Consider the following 19,595-nt stretch of genomic DNA (forward strand, 5'->3'; position numbering starts at 1 on the left):
GAGTGAATATCACCAATAGCCTGTTGTGTTCCAATTACTTAGATATGACAACCAAGAAAACACACAGGCCAAGATGGCCTGTAGTGCCTCAAAAGGACAAAGAAATTTGGCATGCTCCCTTTGGCTCCACCAATTTTCATAGATGCACCAGAGCAGCATCCCCTCTGGATTTATCACAGCTTGGTAGAGTAACTGCTTTGCATTTGACCAGGGGAAAATTCAGAGAATTGTGGACACAGCTCAACAGATCTGTGGGAAACATCCTGCATCCCCTGGACCCCATCTACTCTACACATCTTGCTGCCTTGTTAACACAGGCAACATAAGACTCCACCCATCCTAGGCATTCTCTTCTCTCCCTCCCATCAGTAGAAAATACAAAATCCTAAAAGCTTGTACCACCAGACTCAAGGACAATTTCTATCCCATTGTCATAAAACTCGTACAATGAGATAGGCTCTCAAACTACCTCATTGTGACCTTACACCGTATACACCGCCTGCAGTGCACGGTTTCTGTAGTTGTAACACTGTCAGGCATTTTATTGTTTTCCCATGTACTACCTCAAAGCAATAAAGCAATCTTTACAAATATCATGTGTAACAACCCGAGAAAGGTTTCACTGCTACTGTAAAGGTTTCTCTGTAGCGCAGTGTTTGGGTTATGACTGGAGATAGCGGGGTCTTTGGAATGCGCGCTGGCCAATGAGGGGAGGCGTTTTTCTCTCGTGTGCTCAAGAGAAGGTTTCACGGTCTTTTGTTCAGCAGAAGATGCTGGAATGGGGAAGTTGTAGACTGCAGGACGGAGTTGTCTTGGAATGGGGTCAGGAGTCGACAGGGAAAAATCGATGGAGAATGAACAGATGGGAAAACAGTGTGCTCCAACGTTGCGTATTAGTCTTGTTTCATGAGAATGGGCCCTTTATCTTTACTAACTCTACAGTCAAATTAAGAATTATAAAGCTCAATCATTTAATTGCATATTGTGTACTGTTTGTTATTTCATGGTACTGATTTGTAACAGGGAAACACATCACACAGCATCCACCCAAACAAGATTTCTCAGCCGGAGGCCGTCTTCCACTAGATTAACGCCGCTAGCCAAACCTGAGGGTTACACTTGCAAAGCAAAGCTGTTCACCGTACCTCACTATGTGACAATAATAAACAAATTTAAAATTCAGTTGATGTGCTTTTTTTGTTTCTAAGTATCCATCTAGATCAGTGGACCCCAACCACCGGGCCACAAAGCATGTGCTACCGGGCCGTAAGGAAACAATATGAGTCAGCTGCACCTTTCCTCATGCCCTGTCACGCACTGTTGAACTTGAACATAGGGTTGCCAACTGTCCCGTATATGCCGGGACATCCCGTATATTGGGCTAAATTGGTTTGTCCCATATTTCCCCCGCTAAGGTAGAGCGTTCCTATGAAACCTTTTGTGCCGAAATGGCATGAAGCGAAGAAGGAATTACCATTAATTTATATGGGAAAAATTTTTTGAGTGTTCCCAGACCCAAAAAATAACCTAATAAATCATAGCAAATAACACATATAACTGAAAATAAATACGTAACACTAATATGTAGTAAAAGCAGGAATGATATGATAAATACAGCCTATATAAAGTAGAAATAATGTATGTCCAGTATAGTCGGGCAGATGAAGACATAGCTGATAGTGGGGGAAAATTTGGCATGTACGCACATGCGCACGTCATGCATGTGCACACAGGTGCCCGTGCAAGGCTTCATAGTCATGGTAGTCTTTCCAGGGGCAAAGTGTCCCCCGGTCGGCCGGTCCATAAGAATATTGTCAATATTAAACCGGTCCGTGGTGCAAAGAATGTGTTGGGGTCCCCTGCTGTAGATGGAGCATTCAATGAAGCTAAGGTCCTCTCTGTTTGGTTGGTGTTAAAGATCTTTCTCCAAGTTGAAGAAGTTGCCCCATCCAGTGTTTTATTTCTCAGCCTACGTCACCAGAAAAACATGAAGGCATTAATAAAAATGCAAATACTGGAATTCTGAAACAAAACAAAAATGTTACATCCAGGTTCACATGGATGCAGGAAATGAAAGGGAAGCGAAGGCAATATTTCAAGACAAGAAACTGGGAGAGAGAAATTTCTACCACTATCCGTAAGGAGTTGGCACATTCTCCCCGTGTCTGTGTGGGTTTCCTCCAGGTGCTCTGGTTTTTTCCTACTGTCCAAAGATGTACCAGTTTGTAGCTTAACTGGTCATTGTAAATTGCCTGTGATCAGGCTCGGGTTAAATTCGGGGTTGCTGGGTGGCACGATTGGAAGGGCCATAGAAACATAGAGAGCCAACAGCACAAAACAGGCCCTTCGGCCGACAAATCTGTGCCGAACATGTCCTTACCTTAGAAATTACCTAGGGTTACCAATAGCCCTCTATTTTTCTGAGCTCCATGTAGCTGTCCAGGAATTTCTTAAAAGACCCCTATCGTACCTGCCTTCACCACCGTTGCTGGCAGCCCATTCTATGCACTCACCACTCTCTGCGTAACAAAACTTACCCCAGATATCTCTGTACCTACTTCCAAGCACCTTAAATTTGTGTCCTCTCTTGCTAGCCATTTCAGCCCTGGGAAAAAACCTGGGAATATCCACATGATCAATGCCTCTCATCATCTTATACATCTCTATCAGGTCACCTCTCATCTTCCGTTGCTCTAAGAAAAAAAAGGATGAGTTCACTCAACCTATTCTCATACAGCATGCTCCTCCATTCAAGGCAACATCCTTGTAAATTTCTGCACCCTTTCTATGGTTTCCACATCCTTCCTGTAGTGAGGTGATCAGAACTGAGCACAGTACTCCAAGTGGGGTCTGACCAGGGTCCTATATAGCTGCAACATTACCTCTCGGATCTAACAACTCAATCCCATGGTTGATGAACACCAATGCACCATATGCCTTCTTAACCACAGTCAACCTGCGCAGCAGCTTTGAGTGTCCTATAGACTCGGACCCCAAGATCCCTCTGATCCTCCACACTGCCAGGAGTCTCACCATTAATACCATATCCTGCCATCATATTTATCCTACCAAAATGCACTAGCTTACACTTATCTGGGTTGAACTCCATCTGTCAGTTCTCAGCCCAGTTTTGCATCCTATCAATGTCCTGTGTAACCTCTGACAGGCCTCCATACTATCCACAACACCTCCAACCTTTATGTCATCAGCAAATTTACTAACCTATCCCTCCACTTCCTCATCCAGGTCATTTATAAAAATCACGAAGAGTAGAGGTCCCAGAACAGATTCCTGAGGCACACTAATTGTGACCAACCTCCATGCAGAAAATGACCCGTCTACAACCACTCTTTGCTTTCTGTGGGCAAGCCACTTCTGGATCCACAAAGTAATGTCCCCTTGGATCCTACGCCTTCTTACTTTCTTAATAAGCCTTGCATGGGGTACCTTGTCAAATGCCTTGATGAAATCCATACACACTACATCTACTGCTCCACCTTCATCAATGTGCTTAGTCACATCCTCAAAAAATTCAATTAGGCTCGTAATGCACAACCTGCCATTCACAAAGCCATGTCAACTATTCCTAATCATATTATGCCTCTCCAAATGTTCACAAATCCTGCCTCTCAGGATCTTCTCCATCAACTTACCAACCACTGAAGTAATTTCCTGGGCTATCTCTACTCCGTTTCTTGAATTAGGGAACAACTTCCGCAACCCTCAAATCCTCTGGAACCTCTCCTGTCCCCATTGATGATGCAAAGATCAACGCCAGAAGCTTGACAATCTTCTCTCGCGCCTCCCACAGTAGACTGGGGTACATCTCGTCCTGTTCCGGTGACTTATTGAACTTGATGCTTTCCAAAAGTTCCAGCACATGCTCTTTCTTAATATCTACATGTTCAAGCTTTTCAATCAGCTGTGTCATCTCTACAATTACCAAGATCCTTTCCGTATTGAATACTGAGCAAAGTATTCATTCAGTACCTCTGTTATCTCTGCCGGTTCCAAACACACTTTCCCACTGTCACACTTGATTGGTCCTATTCTCTCACATCTTATCCTCTTGCTCTTCACATACTACTAGAATGCCTTGGGGTTTTCCTTAAACCTGCCCACCAAGGCCTTCTCATGGCCCCTTCTGGCTCTCCTAATTTCTTTCTTAAGCTCCTTCCTGCCAGCCTTATAATCTTCTAGATCTCTATCATTACCTAGTTTTTTGAACCTTTTGTAAGCTCTTTTTTCCCTTCTTGATGAGAATGACAACAGCCTTTGTACACTATGGTTCCTGTACCCTGCCATCCTTTCCCTGTCTCACTGGAAAGTACCTGTGCAAAACCCAATGCAAATATCTCCTGAACATTTGCCACATTGCTTCCGTATATTTCCCTGAGAACATTTGTTCCCAATTTATGCTTCCAAGTTCTTGCCTGATAGCCTCATATTTCCACTTACTCCAATTAAAGGCTTTCCTAACTTGTCTGTTCCTATCCCTCTCCAATTCTACGGTAAAGGAGATAGAATTGTGATCACTATCGCCAAGGTACTCTCCCACTGAGAGATCTGACAGCTGACCAGGTTAATTTCCCAATACCAGATCATGTACAGCCTCTCCTCTTGTATGCTTATCTACAATGACCATGAAGCCTTGCGCGGGCACCTGTGTGTGCATGCGTGTAGGTGCCAATTTTTTTCTACAAATTGTTTTTGGCGATTCTGTTCAGTAGGGGGTGTTAATCACGACCGGAATATAGGTGATAAGTGGCTAATGCACTCAATTTCATTTCTAAAAGGGTTTATCTAATGAATTTAATATTAAACACACAGCACGTATTTTCCTCACAAGAATATAGTGATAAGTCAATTATCCTGGGAGGACAGGGGAGCTTGAAGTAAGTGTTGAACGAACTTCCAGTAGAAGTGGTAGAGGCAGGTTTGATATTATCGTTTAAAGAAAAATTGGATGGGTATATGGGCAGGAGAGGAATGGAGGGTTGTAGGCTGAGTGCAGGTCAGTGGGACTAGGTGAGAGTAGTGTTCGGCACGAACTAGAAGGGCCGAGATCGCCTGTTTCTGTGCTGTAATTGTTATATGGTTATATAAGTCACTTACAAGTCAATAGCATCATAACATTTTAAGTAATATTTGGATATTAAACACACAGCACATATTTTCCCTGTATGAACATATAAAATCACTGCAATACACCAATATTGCTGAATCAGTGGGAGCCTTGGGCTTGTTTCCCTGCATCAAGATGGTGCCATCGAGGGGTGATGGGAGACAGTGATACTCGAAGGGGGTTCCTTATGTCCTGTCTATTCCACAATTTAGTTTTCGTTGCATTCATTGCAGAGGTATGTTGGAAATAGAAGCAACGTTTTCAGTGCTTTCGTGGCTATCTCAGGATATTTAGCCTTGACTTTGATCCGGAATGCCAGCTGAGATGCTATGCCAAACATACTTTTCAGCCCGCCGTTATTTGCAAGCTCGAGGAGTTGATCTCCTTCCCGCGCTGACATGGATGACGTGTGGGTAATGACCTGACGTGTGTAATGACCTCGCGTGTGTTCAAGCTCAACAGTTCGTGTGACAGGGAATAAGGAAAGGTGCAGCTGACTCATATCGCCAAATCGTATCGTTTCCTCGTGGCCTGGTAGCACATGCTTTGCGGCCTGGTGGTTGGGGACCACTGCCATACGGGACCGCCCTTGTCCCGTATTTGCCCCGCTAAGGTAGAGCGTTCCTATGAAACCTTTCGTGCCGAAATGGCGTAAAGCGAAGAAGCAATTACCATTAATTTATATGGGAAAAAAATTTGAGCGTTCCCAGACCCAAAAAATAACCTACCAAATCATACCAAATAACATACAAAACCAAAAATAACACTAACATATAGTAAAAGCAGGAATTATTTGATAAACACACAGCCTATATAAAGAAGAAATTATGTATGTATAGTTGGGAAGATTAAGCCAAAACCGATTTGTGGAAAAAAAATCGGCACGTTGAGTTGAGCTTAACCCTACCTGAGACCCCCCCCGCGCCCCCCCCGGTCAGCTGGTCCGCAAGAATATTGTCAATATCAAACCAGCCCGCGGTACAAAAAAGGTTGGGGATCCCTGCTCTAGGGAGATGCCAATCAATATTTAGGAAATTAATATCTCCCACCACGACAACCCTGTTATTATTACACCTTTCCAGAATCTGTCTCCCTATCTGCTCCTCAATATCTCTGTACTAAAAAACACCCAGTAGTTATTGACCCTTCCTGTTCCCAATTTCCATCCACAGAGGTTCAGTAGACAATCCGTCTATGACTTCCTCCTTTTCTGCAGCCTTGATGCTATCTCTGATCAGCAACGCCATGCTCCCACCTCTCTTGCCTCCCTCCTTGTCCTTTCTGAAACATATACAGCCTGGCACTCTAAGTAAGCATTCCTGCCCTTCAACCATTGAAGTCTCTGTAATGGCTACATCATCACACCTCCAAGTACTGATCCACACTCCAAACTCATCCGCTTTGTTCATCATACTCCTTGCATTAAAATAGACACACCTTACACCATCGGTCTAAGTGCAACTCTTCTCTATCACCTGCATATCCTCCCTCCCGCAGTGTCTGCAAGCTTTCTCTATTTGTCAGCCAAACACCCCTTCCTCTGTCTCTTCAGGTCGGTTCCCACTCCCCAGCAATTCTAATTAAAACTCTGCCTAAAAGGTCTAGCAAACCTCCCTACCAGGATGTCGGTCCTCCTCGGAATCAAGTGAAACTTAGGTCCCAATGATACAGAAAACTGAATCCCTGCCCCCTGCTCCAATCCCTCAGCCACCTATTTATTCTCCACCTCACTCTATTCCTATACTCACTGTCATGTGGGCCTTCCTGCTGGAACTATCCAGCAGGTCAGGCAGCACACAGGACAGTAAAGAACAGGAACAAGCCCTTCAGCCCACAATGTCTGCATTGTGTTTCCAGCTGCCTGCACATGATCCATATCCCTTTTTGATCCTAACCTCTTCTCTTCCTTCATTGCTGTAGTTTTGCACTGAAGATACCAATAAACTGATAGTTAACATAATGCTTAACCTCATTCATCACCTCACGAGCTTCAAGCGAAGTGTGCAGCCTGGAGACAGAGCACAAGCCCGTGCTGAGTTCCCATTTCTCGCCGATTGAGGTGCCGGGGAAGACTGAAGTCTGTGAAGGCAAGAGCAGAAGCAAGCGGGTGCTCAGTGCCATCTGCCTGTGGGTGACTAGTTGCCCTCTTGCTGCTCCCAGATGAAAGTGCCAATGTCCAATCAGCCTTTCTCCCCCTCCCACTCGATGCTACCGGAGAAAGGTGAGGGAGTCACGGGTCTTGGCCTAGGCTTGATCGATGCAATTTGTGGATTGGACTCTGTAACTCACATTGTGGTGACTTTCTGGATGCTCCATTTGTCACCATTTTGATCGTGGCGGACTGGCTTTGCCGCCTGCAGTTCAAAAACAGCACAGCGCTGGATTGACTGAACTGAATATGCCTGCACTGTTTTGATGACTTTGGGTTTGATGTTTTGTATTGTGTTTTCCACTCCTTTTTTTGAAGTTTGCGTGATTTGTCTTTTTTTTGGTTATACTTTTCTTTTAATGGGTTCCATGGTTTTCTTCCTTTTAATGGCTGTCTGTGGGAAGACGAAACTTGGGTTGCACATTGCATACATACTTAGATAATAAATTTACTTTGAATTTATTACAGCAAAAATAAACTAGCTGTCTTGGAAATTGAAAACAGTTACTGCGAGCAGTGGAAGCACTCAGTTGTTCACACAGCATCTGTGGAGAGTTAAACAGATGGCAAATTTCAAGGATTCTTCTCCTGCATGGTGTGTAAGGCTTGGTTTCAAATGCGGAAAAGCCAGACCCAGGCATGTTTTGAGCGGCAGAGAAAGCTTGCAGACACAACTTCGCCATGCAAGTATTTAGTTTCAAAAAAATTTATTTGAATACATGAGAAATATGCAATCCACTGAAATAGAACAGTAATCACATGCACGAAGAGAAAGCATGTTCAGAAGATTTTGAGTTTAAACACAAAAAAAAATCTGATGAAGGTCACTGACCTTATTGGAAAATGCAAATGCACACATTGTATTTTCTATGTATTACAGTATTTACTTAAATATATTACATTATTTACTCAAATGGACACATTGTATTTTCTACAATATTCTCTATGTAACCACTGTTAGCTCATTAGAAGGTATTCACTATGTAGCCATGACTTTTGACCTATTCACTACTAATTCATGAAGAAAACTAGAATGAAACCAAGTAGAAAGATAATGGTGGCAGGTAGGATGATGAAATATGTGGCAGTATGTCAATACAAGACCAATTACGAAATAACTGTGGTTAGGGATGAGAAGACACCTGGTCTAAAATGTAAACTAGGACATAATTAAGTTGGGGAATAAAACAATAGTGGAAAGTCGAGAGCGGATATATTGATGATATGTAATCACAGGCCGACTGGATATGATAATGCAGATAAGATAGGAAAATTGCTATAAAAATGCTGTGTACAAGCCTTGATGGGCAGTCAGCTACTAGCTTTCTGATTGTCTCAGCTTTGATTTGCAAATTAAAGTTTAAAACGTCTTGACGAGTTTTCTGCATCTCCTTGTCGTTTGTGAGAAATGAGAAACCATGACAAAATTGGTGTCGGATAGAGACCCGCGAGGAAGGGAACAGCAGATTGGGACGCTTCCGGGTCCCTCGGACACCCTCATGGGGCTAACAGAATTAAGGATGCACCCAAAGAAAAAAGGTGAGCGCTTTTTGCGATAATTTGGGCTAAGAATTCTGTTGGTTTTGGGGGGTCTCGGGGACTCAGAAGTGTGAAGCAACTGCCGAAGGGTCTCTCCGATCCAAAGAATCTGGCAGAATTGGGGATAAAAGGAGGCTCAGAGGATTAATCAAGAGCACGGCAGTGGGGGTAAGTACGAATAACGTAATAATAAGTTAAGTAAGAAAATTCCACGTGGTGTTGGTAAGTCCCTGTGGATACCGGTTCACACGAAACGAAGGGCTGAACAGGCAGGGAAAGAAAAGAAAAAAATCCTTGTGACTTCCGGGTCATCAAGGGAATGGCGGCGTAAGGAAAAGTTCTCTCGACAAAAAAGAAGGTAAACTGCCCCAAAATCGAATTTAGACAAATAATTAATATTGCATAACTATATTAATAAAAGGGGCAAGGATGATGTCTAGAACAAGAATAAAAAGTCCGCTTCGAAGGCTGATAAATATAAAGAGATGCAGCAAGGCGACGGGCCTAGCTCCCCCACGGCAAGCCAGGACGGAGATAATGAGGGGGAATCGGTGACTCTGTCTTTGATTCTCGGAGAGATTCGCGAGTTCCGACAAGATAACAGCAAACAGCTGGAAGATATTAAAGGAGAAATAGTAAAAACTAACTCGCGGATAGATGAAGCCAAAGCGAGGATTGTTGGAATTGAAGAGAAGCTACAAAACGCCGAGGAAGTGATAGCAGAAATGCTGAAGCTACCAGACCAGCTCCAGTGGAAACTAATAGATCAAGAAGGCCGCTCGAGAAGGGAAAATGTGAGGATCTACGGAGTTCCCGAAGGAACCGAAGGTAAACCCGGATTGATGATTCCCTTCGTGGAGAAGCTGCTTAGAGAGAACCTTGATATACCGGCCGCAAAAGACCTACAGATAGAAAGGGCTCACCGCGTGTTGGCACCACAGCCTCCGGCAGGCGCCCAGCCCAGATCGATTCTGATCAGATTTCTCAGTTACAGAATGACGGAAGAGGTGCTTAAAAGAGCATGGCAAAAGAAAGGTTTCATGTGGAACAACTGCAAAATCAGTTTAGACCACGACTACGCACCGGGGATTCTTGCCAGACGGAAGGAATATACGGAAACATGGAGAGTCCTGAAGGAAAACAACATCAGATTCCAGACCCTGTATCCAGCTCGGCTGAGAGTCTTTTACGACGAAGGGACAAAAACTTACGCTACGGTGGAGGAGGCAACGTTGGACCTGGCGGACCGGGGACTACCTATTAAAGTTATCACCCAACCGGAGTCGCTACTGGAGAGGATTCGGCAGAAGTCGTGGCAGTTAGTGGGGCGAGGACGCTCCACTCGAACCAGAGTGTCAAACTACAAGGAAAAGCTGCAAATATTCAGACGCGAATGTACAGAGAATACAGATTAATTAAGAGAAATGACTGAAAAGAGTAAATCGGACTTAAAAGTAAAATGAAAACTGGTAACTGAAAATAAACTAGGCGGAATAACTTGAATGATAGCAATATGGTCGAGACATAAATAGGAGAAAATTCTCTATGATTATTCAAACTGTTGAGGGCCCTCTAACACAGGGTGAAGATAGAGGTTATCCCTCTGAACTGAGGCGGTTCGGTGCTCAGGCCTCACTGTGGGAAGTCGGGAAAAATTTTCAAATGTTATACGTTCAGAAATGTCTAGGGTGTGGTTATATGTCTTGGTTTACTGTTGAGAAGGGATTGCTTACTGTTTGGTTAGAAAAGGAGAGTGCTTTTTTTTTACTAGAGAAAAATGCAAACTGAATTGGTAAAAATAATTTCCTATAATGTTAATGGAGTTTTGAATCCAATTAAAAGAAATAAGATTATGTCTAAATTGAAAAAAGAGAGGGCACAAATAGCTTTCCTCCAGGAAAGACATATGAGCCAATCTGAACATGGAAAATTAAAAAGAATGGGCTTTAAGCATGTATTTTATTCATCATATAAATTGAGTCACAAAAGATGGGTAGCTACTTTAATATCAAGTACTCTTAATTATGAACATATTTCAGAGACTAGAGACAAAGAAGGACGGTTTGTAAAAATCACAGGAAGAATAGAAGGTACAGAAATAACATTGCTGAATGTTTATGCTCCTCCAGGTAGTGAATGGTCATTTTATAGACACATTTTTGACCTAATGGTCAGTTCTCGAGGGGTAGTAATTTGTGGAGGGGATTTTAATATTAGATTAAATCCTATATTTGATTCTTCAAGAATAGTTACTCAGAATAAACCTCTGACTCGGAAAGTGAATTCATTGATGGAGGAGTTGGGAGTTATAGATGTCTGGAGGGAATTACACCCTACTAGTAAAGATTATACATATTACTCTTTCCCTCATTCAGCCTATTCAAGGATAGACTATTTCTTTATCTTTAATACAGATAGACTCAGGATAAAAAACTGTAATATTGCAACAATTGATCTGTCGGATCATAGCCCAGTCTCTATGTCTCTAATCCTGGAAAGGAAAATGAGGAAAACACTATGGAGGCTAAACTCACATATACTCAATAACCCAAAAGTAATGGAGAGATTAAGGGGAGAAATCAAAGAATATCTAGACCTTTATGACATGGGAGAAACATCACCAGTGATTTTATGGGATACATTGAAAGCTGTACTGAGAGGGAAAATTATTTCCATTACTACTCACATGAAAAAAATCAATGCACAAAAATTAGCAGACCTTCAAGGAAAATTAAAACAACTTCAAGTTGTAGATAGCAACAAAAGTAATTCAAATCGAAAAAAAGGAAATTAGGAAATTGCAAAGTGAAATTGATGATATTTATACGTTGGAAACTCAAAGAAATTTTCTTAACCTGAGACAAAAGAATTATGAAGTAGGAGGTAAATCAGCTAGATTATTAGCATATAAATTACGAAAACAACAAGCAGACAATACAATTCATAAAATAAAGAATCCAAAGACAAAGCTTGTGGACAGTACAATAGGGAAAATTCAAGAGAGTTTTGAAACATATTATCGAGAGCTGTACTCCCAACCCCGGGCCCCCAATGAGCCCTATATAGACAGTGTATTGAATTTTTTAGATCTACCTAAACTTACAGATTTACAAAATGAAAGTTTATTAGAACCAGTAACCGTCAAAGAACTGAACGTGGCCATCTCTAGGTTAAAGGCTGGCAAGTCCCCGGGTTCTGATGGGTTTACCTCAGAGTGGTACAAGTCCCTGAAGACACAGTTAGCCCCATTACTACTTAACACCTTTAATTGGATCTTGCAGAGAGGAGAAACTCCACCTTCCTGGAGAGAAGCGATTATTTCAGTTATTCCTAAAGAGGGTAAAGATAAACTAGAATGTGGCAATTATCGGCCAATTAGTGTTCTTAATTTAGATTACAAACTATTTACATCTATATTAGCGCGCAGATTGGAAAAGCTTTTACCTGGCCTAATCCATTTAGACCAGACTGGATTTATTCAACAAAGACAAACACAGGACAACATAAGGAGAACTCTGCACGTATTAGAACAGGTTAATAAGAACGAGACAGAGACAATGGTAGTAAGATTGGACGCTGAGAAAGCTTTTGATTCGGTTAGTTGGGCATTCCTATACAGAGTGTTAGGAAGATTCGGCTTTCAAGAAAGGTTTATTAAAGTAATTCAGACTCTATATGACAGCCCTACAGCCCGAATTAAGATAAATGGGGACCTCTCTGACTCCTTCATTTTAGAGAGAGGCACTAGACAGGGATGCCCAATTTCTCCTCTCCTTTTTGCGCTATATATTGAACCACTTGCCCAACTAATCTGACAGAGCGAAATCGTAAAAGGTATCAAGGTGGCAGGGATTGAACAGAAAGTGGCGTTATTCGCAGATGATGTTTTGGTCTATCTGAGTGAACCAGAAAAATCATTTATAGGATTGTTTACACTGTTGGATGACTTTGGGAAAATATCAGGTTATAAAATAAATCTAAAGAAAACGCAGGTTATGTCCATAAATTATACACCATCCAAAAAATTGCAGGATACATACGATCTTAAGTGGGAAGCTAAATCATTAAAATATTTAGGAATAACCCTGCCGAAGGATCTTTCAACACTGTCACAGGTAAATTATGGGCCACTAATCTCAGAGATAAAAGCAGATATGCATAGATGGAATCTTATCCCCTTTTTAAGTTTAAATTCAAGGATAAATACTATAAAAATGAATATTCTTCCTCGGTTATTATATCTTTTCCGTACTTTACCAGTGGAGGTGGATGATAATCAATTCAGGGAATGGGACAAATGGATTTCCCGCTTCATTTGGCAAGGAAGGAAACCTAGAATTCGATACAACACCTTACAGTTAGGGAAGGAAGGAGGAGGTATGGTTCTTCCTTGCCTGAGAAATTATTTTTATGCCTCACAGATAACCCCTCTGTTATATTAGTGTAATAGGGAATATAAGGCTAGATGGAAGGAAATAGAATTTGGATTAACATAGAAACATAGAAAATAGGTGCAGGAGTAGGCCATTCGGCCCTTCGAGCCTGCACCGCCATTTATTATGATCATGGCTGATCATCCAACTCAGAACCCCACCCCAGCCTTCCCTCCATACCCCCGACCCCCGTAGCCACAAGGGCCATATCTAACTCCCTCTTAAATATAGCCAATGAACTGGCCTCAACTGTTTCCTGTGGCAGAGAATTCCACAGATTCACCACTTTCTGTGTGAAGAAGTTTTTCCTAATCTCCGTCCTAAAAGGCTTCCCCTCTATCCTCAAACTGTGACCCCTCGTTCTGGACTTCCCCAACATCGGGAACAATCTTCCTGCATCTAGCCTGTCCAATCCCTTTAGGATCTTATACGTTTCAATCAGATCCCCCCTCAATCTTCTAAATTCCAACGAGTACAAGCCCAATTCATCCAGTCTTTCTTCATATGAAAGTCCTGCCATCCCAGGAATCAATCTGGTGAACCTTCTTTGTACTCCCTCTATGGCAAAGATGACTTTCCTCAGATTAGGGGACCAAAACTGCACACAATACTCCAGGTGTGGTCTCACCAAGGCCTTGTACAACTGCAGTAGTACCTCCCTGCTCCTGTACTCGAATCCTCTCGCTATAAATGCCAGCATACCATTCGCCTTTTTCACCGCCTGCTGTACTGCATGCCCACTTTCAATGACTGGTTTATAATGACACCCAGGTCTCGTTGCACCTCCCCTTTTCCTAATCGGCCACCATTCAGATAATAATCTGTTTTCCTATTTTTGCCACCAAAGTGGATAACTTCACATTTATCCACATTAAATTGCATCTGCCATGTATTTGCCCACTCACCCAACCTATCCAAGTCACCCTGCATCCTCTTAGCATCCTCCTCACTGCTAACACTGCCACCCAGCTTCGTGTCATCCGCAAACTTGGAGATGCTGCATTTAATTCCCTCATCCAAGTCATTAATATATATTGTAAACAACTGGGGTCCCAGCACTGAGCCTTGCGGTACCCCACTAGTCACCGCCTGCCATTCTGAAAAGGTCCCGTTTATTCCCACTCTTTGCTTCCTGTCTGCTAACCAATTCTCCACCCACACCAATACCTTACCCCCAATACAGTGTGCTTTAAGTTTGCACACTAATCTCCTGTGTGGGACCTTGTCAAAAGCCTTTTGAAAATCCAAATATACCACATCCACTGGTTCTCCCCTATCCACTCTACTAGTTACATCCTCAAAAAATTCTATGAGATTCGTCAGACATGATTTTCCTTTCACAAATCCATGCTGACTTTGCCCGATGATTTCACCGCTTTCCAAATGTGCTGTTATCACATCCTTGATAACTGACTCCAGCAGTTTCCCCACCACCGACGTTAGGCTAACCGGTCTATAATTCCCCGGTTTCTCTCTAGTTGACAGTTTTCCTCTTCAGGCCTCAATAGCTGACAAAGGATTGATGGCCCAGTTGGAAAAATTTAATAATGCTTGGATAAATCTTACATTAAAAGTATGGCAGAAGGTGGTTAATTCATGTGGAATTAATAACATGTTAAAACTCTTTAGATGGTGTGCATATGATACCGAATTCCTTCCCAACAGAGGTGATAAAAGATTTGAGCTATGGATAAAGAAAGGTCTTACAACCTACCTCTCATTTATAGATAAAAGAGTATTACAAAGTTTCCAAATCCTGCAGGACAAACATGGCCTAGAACATAATGACTTTTTTAGGTACCTTCAAATACGAAACTATGTTAACCAGAGTTGTAGATATACAGACCTATCAACAGTAGAATTAGAATTTTTCAAGATTCTGAATTCGGCTTGCAGTTCAATACCTAGTAAATCAGTTTCTCGCCTATATAATGCACTCTCCCATGCTAAAAATGTAAATACACTGTATATTAAAGAGAAGTGGGAGAAAGAAGCGGGGTTGGTACTTTCAGAGGAGACTTGGGGGAAAATCTGCAGCTTTCAATGGTCCTCGACTAATTCTCTGACTTGGAGAGAACATTGTTGGAAAAACATTATAAGATACTTCAAGACCCCATATCAGGAAAAATATAAAGATACAAATGTGATGTGTTGGAGAAGGTGCGGCTCCAAGGAGGCAAATCATTTTCATATTTTCTGGGATTGCCCTAAATTAAGTCTACTTTGGGAAGGTATTCATAGAACATTAGTTAAGGTACTTAGGTCCCAGATACCTCTGAACTTTGAGACGCTCTATTTGGGGCATGTATTGTTCCTTGAACAGAAGGAAGATATAAAGTTGCTGCAGGCCCTCTTAGCGGCAAGTAAGAAATCAATCACTAGAAAATGGCTAAATCCAATACCACCTACATTAGAAGATTGGTACGAAATTATCTTGGAAATATTTAAAATGGAAAAGTTGACTTACTCCCTGAGAACTCAAAAAGAAACATTTTATCAAATCTGGAATAAATGGATTGAATATATAACCCCAATGCGAGCAGACTTTAGATGACTCTCCTAATGATTTATACTGCTCTTCTCATCAACACAGTAATATTGCTAACGTAAGCACCCCTAGTCTAAATGTTTGTTTTTTTTTGGAAAATAGAGAATTAACACAAGTAAAGGGAAAGATTTGGGAAAGGGATAAAAAAAAAAGAAAAAATTAAGTAAATAAGTACAGAGGGATTGGATAATTATGTCTGCGGGCAGGAACAAGCACGAACAAATTGGGATATAAACACCTACAATGGTTGGTATATAGGCTTGTATGCAACATTTTGGACCAGTGGAAATGGTCCAGAAGGGTTGTATGGAAACTATTATTACCATTTTTCTTAACAACTAATTTCATTACTTAGCCTAATAGGTTAGATTTACCACAGTACATAATTATCTATTTAAATGTTTATTTTCCTTTTATATTATCTCAATGTGTACTTAAGAATGTATAAATAATTGTAGTTTTATACATATAAAAAAATGGAAAAGGTTATACGTGTGAAAAAAGTACATAATAATTGTGAATTCCTTATCCAAATAAAAATAAAATTAAAAAAAAAAGAAAAAAATCCTCGTGAATACCGCCTTAAGAGATATGAGGGTCTGCATGGGCGAGGTGCAAAAGAGAAATCCTCGTGAATACCGCCCTAAGTAGGGGTTTGCAAGGGCAGAACGTAATAAGAGATAAAGAGAGTTTAATAGATAATTCAGACGTTGGTGAAATAAACCATAAGGCTAGGCATAGAAATAGAATTAGAGAAATAGTATTATTAAATAGGCAAGTCGTGAGATTCTAAGAATACCATAACAGAAAAAGGAAAAAGAGAGCAACATGACAGAGAAAGGAACAGCAGTAGAAATATTGAGCAGAAAATTCCCGGTATGTTGAGGTAAGATCGTGGAAATTTCAAGAAAAATGGGAAAAAAGAACTAAAGAACTGGTCACGAAATGGCCAAGAGAAGGAATGTTTGATGTAAGCTTATGTGAGGAAATGGAAGCGCTAATTAAAAATCACAAACCCAAAGATCTATCCAAGAGAGAAAAAAAGGGAACAAGAACTGGAAGTGTTAAAGCTCTTTAGGATGGAGGGAGAAAAGTTAAGAAAGACGGGAAGTATATTAATAGTAAGTAAAAAAGACACTGAGAAATGAAACGAGCAGGCTGATAAAGAAAAGGAAAAGCATAACAGGGAGCCGGCTTCGGCTCTATACCCAGACCTGAAAGACGTAGAAAAACCTCCTCCCTATTATGAGAAAGAAACCCTTAAGCAGTGTCTGATGATAACTGGAAAAGTGGATCTAAATGGAGAAATTATAGTCTGGGATACCAGAGGAAAGAAAGAATCATGAAAAGGAGGGGGAGGAACTACGGAAGGTAACAGAAGAAGACAGGGCAAAGATAGGACAGGAGAAAAGGGAAATAGTAGAAGAGATCAAAGGGTTACAGGAATTAAAAGCAAAAAGGGATAAAGAGAAATCTTTGTTATATGGGCACGGAACTGAACAGGCCAGAGCAGAAGGTGACTTGTCGGGAGAGTAAGAGTTAAGTAGCGAAAGAGAGGGTGCGGGAGAGTGTAGGCAGAGGATAGGAGATAGAAGCCTTGAAGGGGAAAAAGAGGGAGTGAAAAGGCAGATATTAGAAACAGAGGGAGAGATTAGGAAATTACAGCGGAAACTGAATTTCCAATGGGAGTTTGAGGATTTCACATGGGCCTAAGCAAATGCTAGCTCAAAGCAGAAAGGAAGAACTCCACGAGGAGGCAAAGGGAGAAAGGAAACCCCAGAAAGAATCATGTGGCAGCCAGTAAAAACGTGCTCAGAAACAGATGAGGAGTCAGGCGAGGAGGAGAGTCGGGAGATGTGTGAAAGGAAAGGGAGAATGATGCCGTTGTTAGTAAAAGGATCGGGACAAGTACAGTATATTCCTTGGGGATCCCAGGACCTTGAAGGGCTGAAAAACCACCCTGCCCAGCCTACATGAGGGTGCAGGGAAGTGGATTAGGGCCTTTGAGGAAGAAACCACGGGACGAATGTTGGTTATGGGAGATTTGAAGGCGCTGCTGATGAGGCTGATGGGAATCTCCAAACTACAAGAGCTGATGGAAGCGGCTGGTATACAGAATACGGACAGCACACTGATTGACAAGGCCAGATTTGACACAGTGAGGCAGAGGGTATGGGGGGCCCCTCAGGGAACTCTATCCACCCAAAATGGACCCCAAAGCCATGAAAGGGGATCCACTGGGAGACACTGAAAATCCAGCAGCCTATATAGAAAGTCAGTTCAAAAGGTGGAGACTGGAAACTGAACAAGAGGTGGAAGGCAACCCATTTATAACTTGGATGTTCTGAAATGCTGTTTTGGATGCGATGCCTTCCCAAGTTAGGTCTAAACTTGAGGAAGTGGTTGGACTGATGTCAATGACCCCACAGGAATTCAGGGGCCATGTAGTCCATGTGGTCGAGAAATATCGAAAAGACAAACGGGAAGTTGACTGACCAGCAAGAAGAAGTGCAAAGAAAGCTGATACAAATGCAGCTTGAAGAACTTAAAAAGGAAAAAAAAAAAGGCAAAAAGATGCTGCCAGCAGTGACCGATTTGAGCACAGCCGTTGAAATGAATGAAATGCCATTATATGGAGGGACCGGTTGTGCCGTAAGACAGAGGCCAGAAACCCCATGTCAATAATAAACGTCTTTGGGGGAGCTTTTCCACAAATGCCCTATCAGGGACAGGATAAATTTAAACAGCAGCCCAGAAAGGACTGGAAATCCCAAGGAGGGAGACAGAGAAGTTATGGGCAGAAAGGGCCAGTGAGGAAACAAGGGGAAAGAGAGATACAGAGATTGTGCTGGGGATGTAACCAGCCAGGACACATGAGAAGGGACTGCCCACTTAAGCCATGCGGGAACCATTGAGAGGGGAACCACAGTCTAGCCAAGGACCAGTCCCCGCAGGCCTGAGTGGACCCGTGAACCCCTGTGCAAGACATTAGGGGTGCCCAGAGAACCCAGGTGGGAAGGGACACTACCCAGTGATAACAAGGGAGGCAGAGGAGGAACCCATTGTTCAGGTTGTGTTAGAAGGGCAGCTGACACCAGTGATGATAGATACTGGAGCCACGTATTCTTGCGTACAGCCGCAGTATGCCCTTCACCTTCCCATGTCAGGAAAATTTATTAAGACTGCAGGGTTCTCGGGGAAAACACAGTTGACACAACGTACAGCTCCAGTGAGATTAAGGATGGGCAGCAAAGGAATAGTTTTGCCGATATTAGTGTCCAAAGGAACTCTGATTAATTTGCTAGGCAGAGATGCCCTATTAAAACTAGAATTAAAATTAGAATGTACCAGAAGTGGGTTGAGTGTGGAAAGAGTAAATGCTCAATTACTAGTGCGGGAAGTCAAGAAAGCTGATGTCTTTTGGATAGGAGACATAGAAGATCAGATCTGGGAAACCTGGGAAAAATGGAAAAAGACCGTGCAGGCTATATTGCCCCAGGCTGTAGCGCGCAAATCCGAGTTACATTGCACAGTGATTTTTGCCGAAACTCAGAACAGAGAGTTAGAGGAGAGATGGTACAAGGAGGCAGGTAACCGGCAGCACCTAAGAGGAGAAGCTATAATAATTGGGAGACAAGGGGCAGCCCTGCAAGTCAGGTGGAATACCTTCTTGGAGAAATGGTACAGGATACCGGAAGCTGAGCCCCACATAACGCTGCTAGTAAATGAGGGGCATCAGTCTAAAGACCTAGGACCCTTAGCAAAGCACGCTAGAACCGTGGCGGTGTGGAGGAAAATTAT

The 19,595-nt window shown here is 42.3% G+C and overlaps 1 protein-coding gene across 1 annotated transcript in view; it reads right to left on the reverse strand.

Moving 5' to 3' along the window:
- The window catches only part of LOC134347303 (nuclear factor 7, brain-like), a 90,110-nt gene that overhangs the window by 63,343 nt on the left and 7,172 nt on the right, over nucleotides 1–19,595 (reverse strand). The gene's annotated exons all lie outside the window — the stretch shown is intronic.

The sequence above is a fragment of the Mobula hypostoma genome, chromosome 5 (genome assembly GCF_963921235.1).
Source record: "Mobula hypostoma chromosome 5, sMobHyp1.1, whole genome shotgun sequence".
Taxonomy (NCBI): domain Eukaryota; kingdom Metazoa; phylum Chordata; class Chondrichthyes; order Myliobatiformes; family Myliobatidae; genus Mobula; species Mobula hypostoma.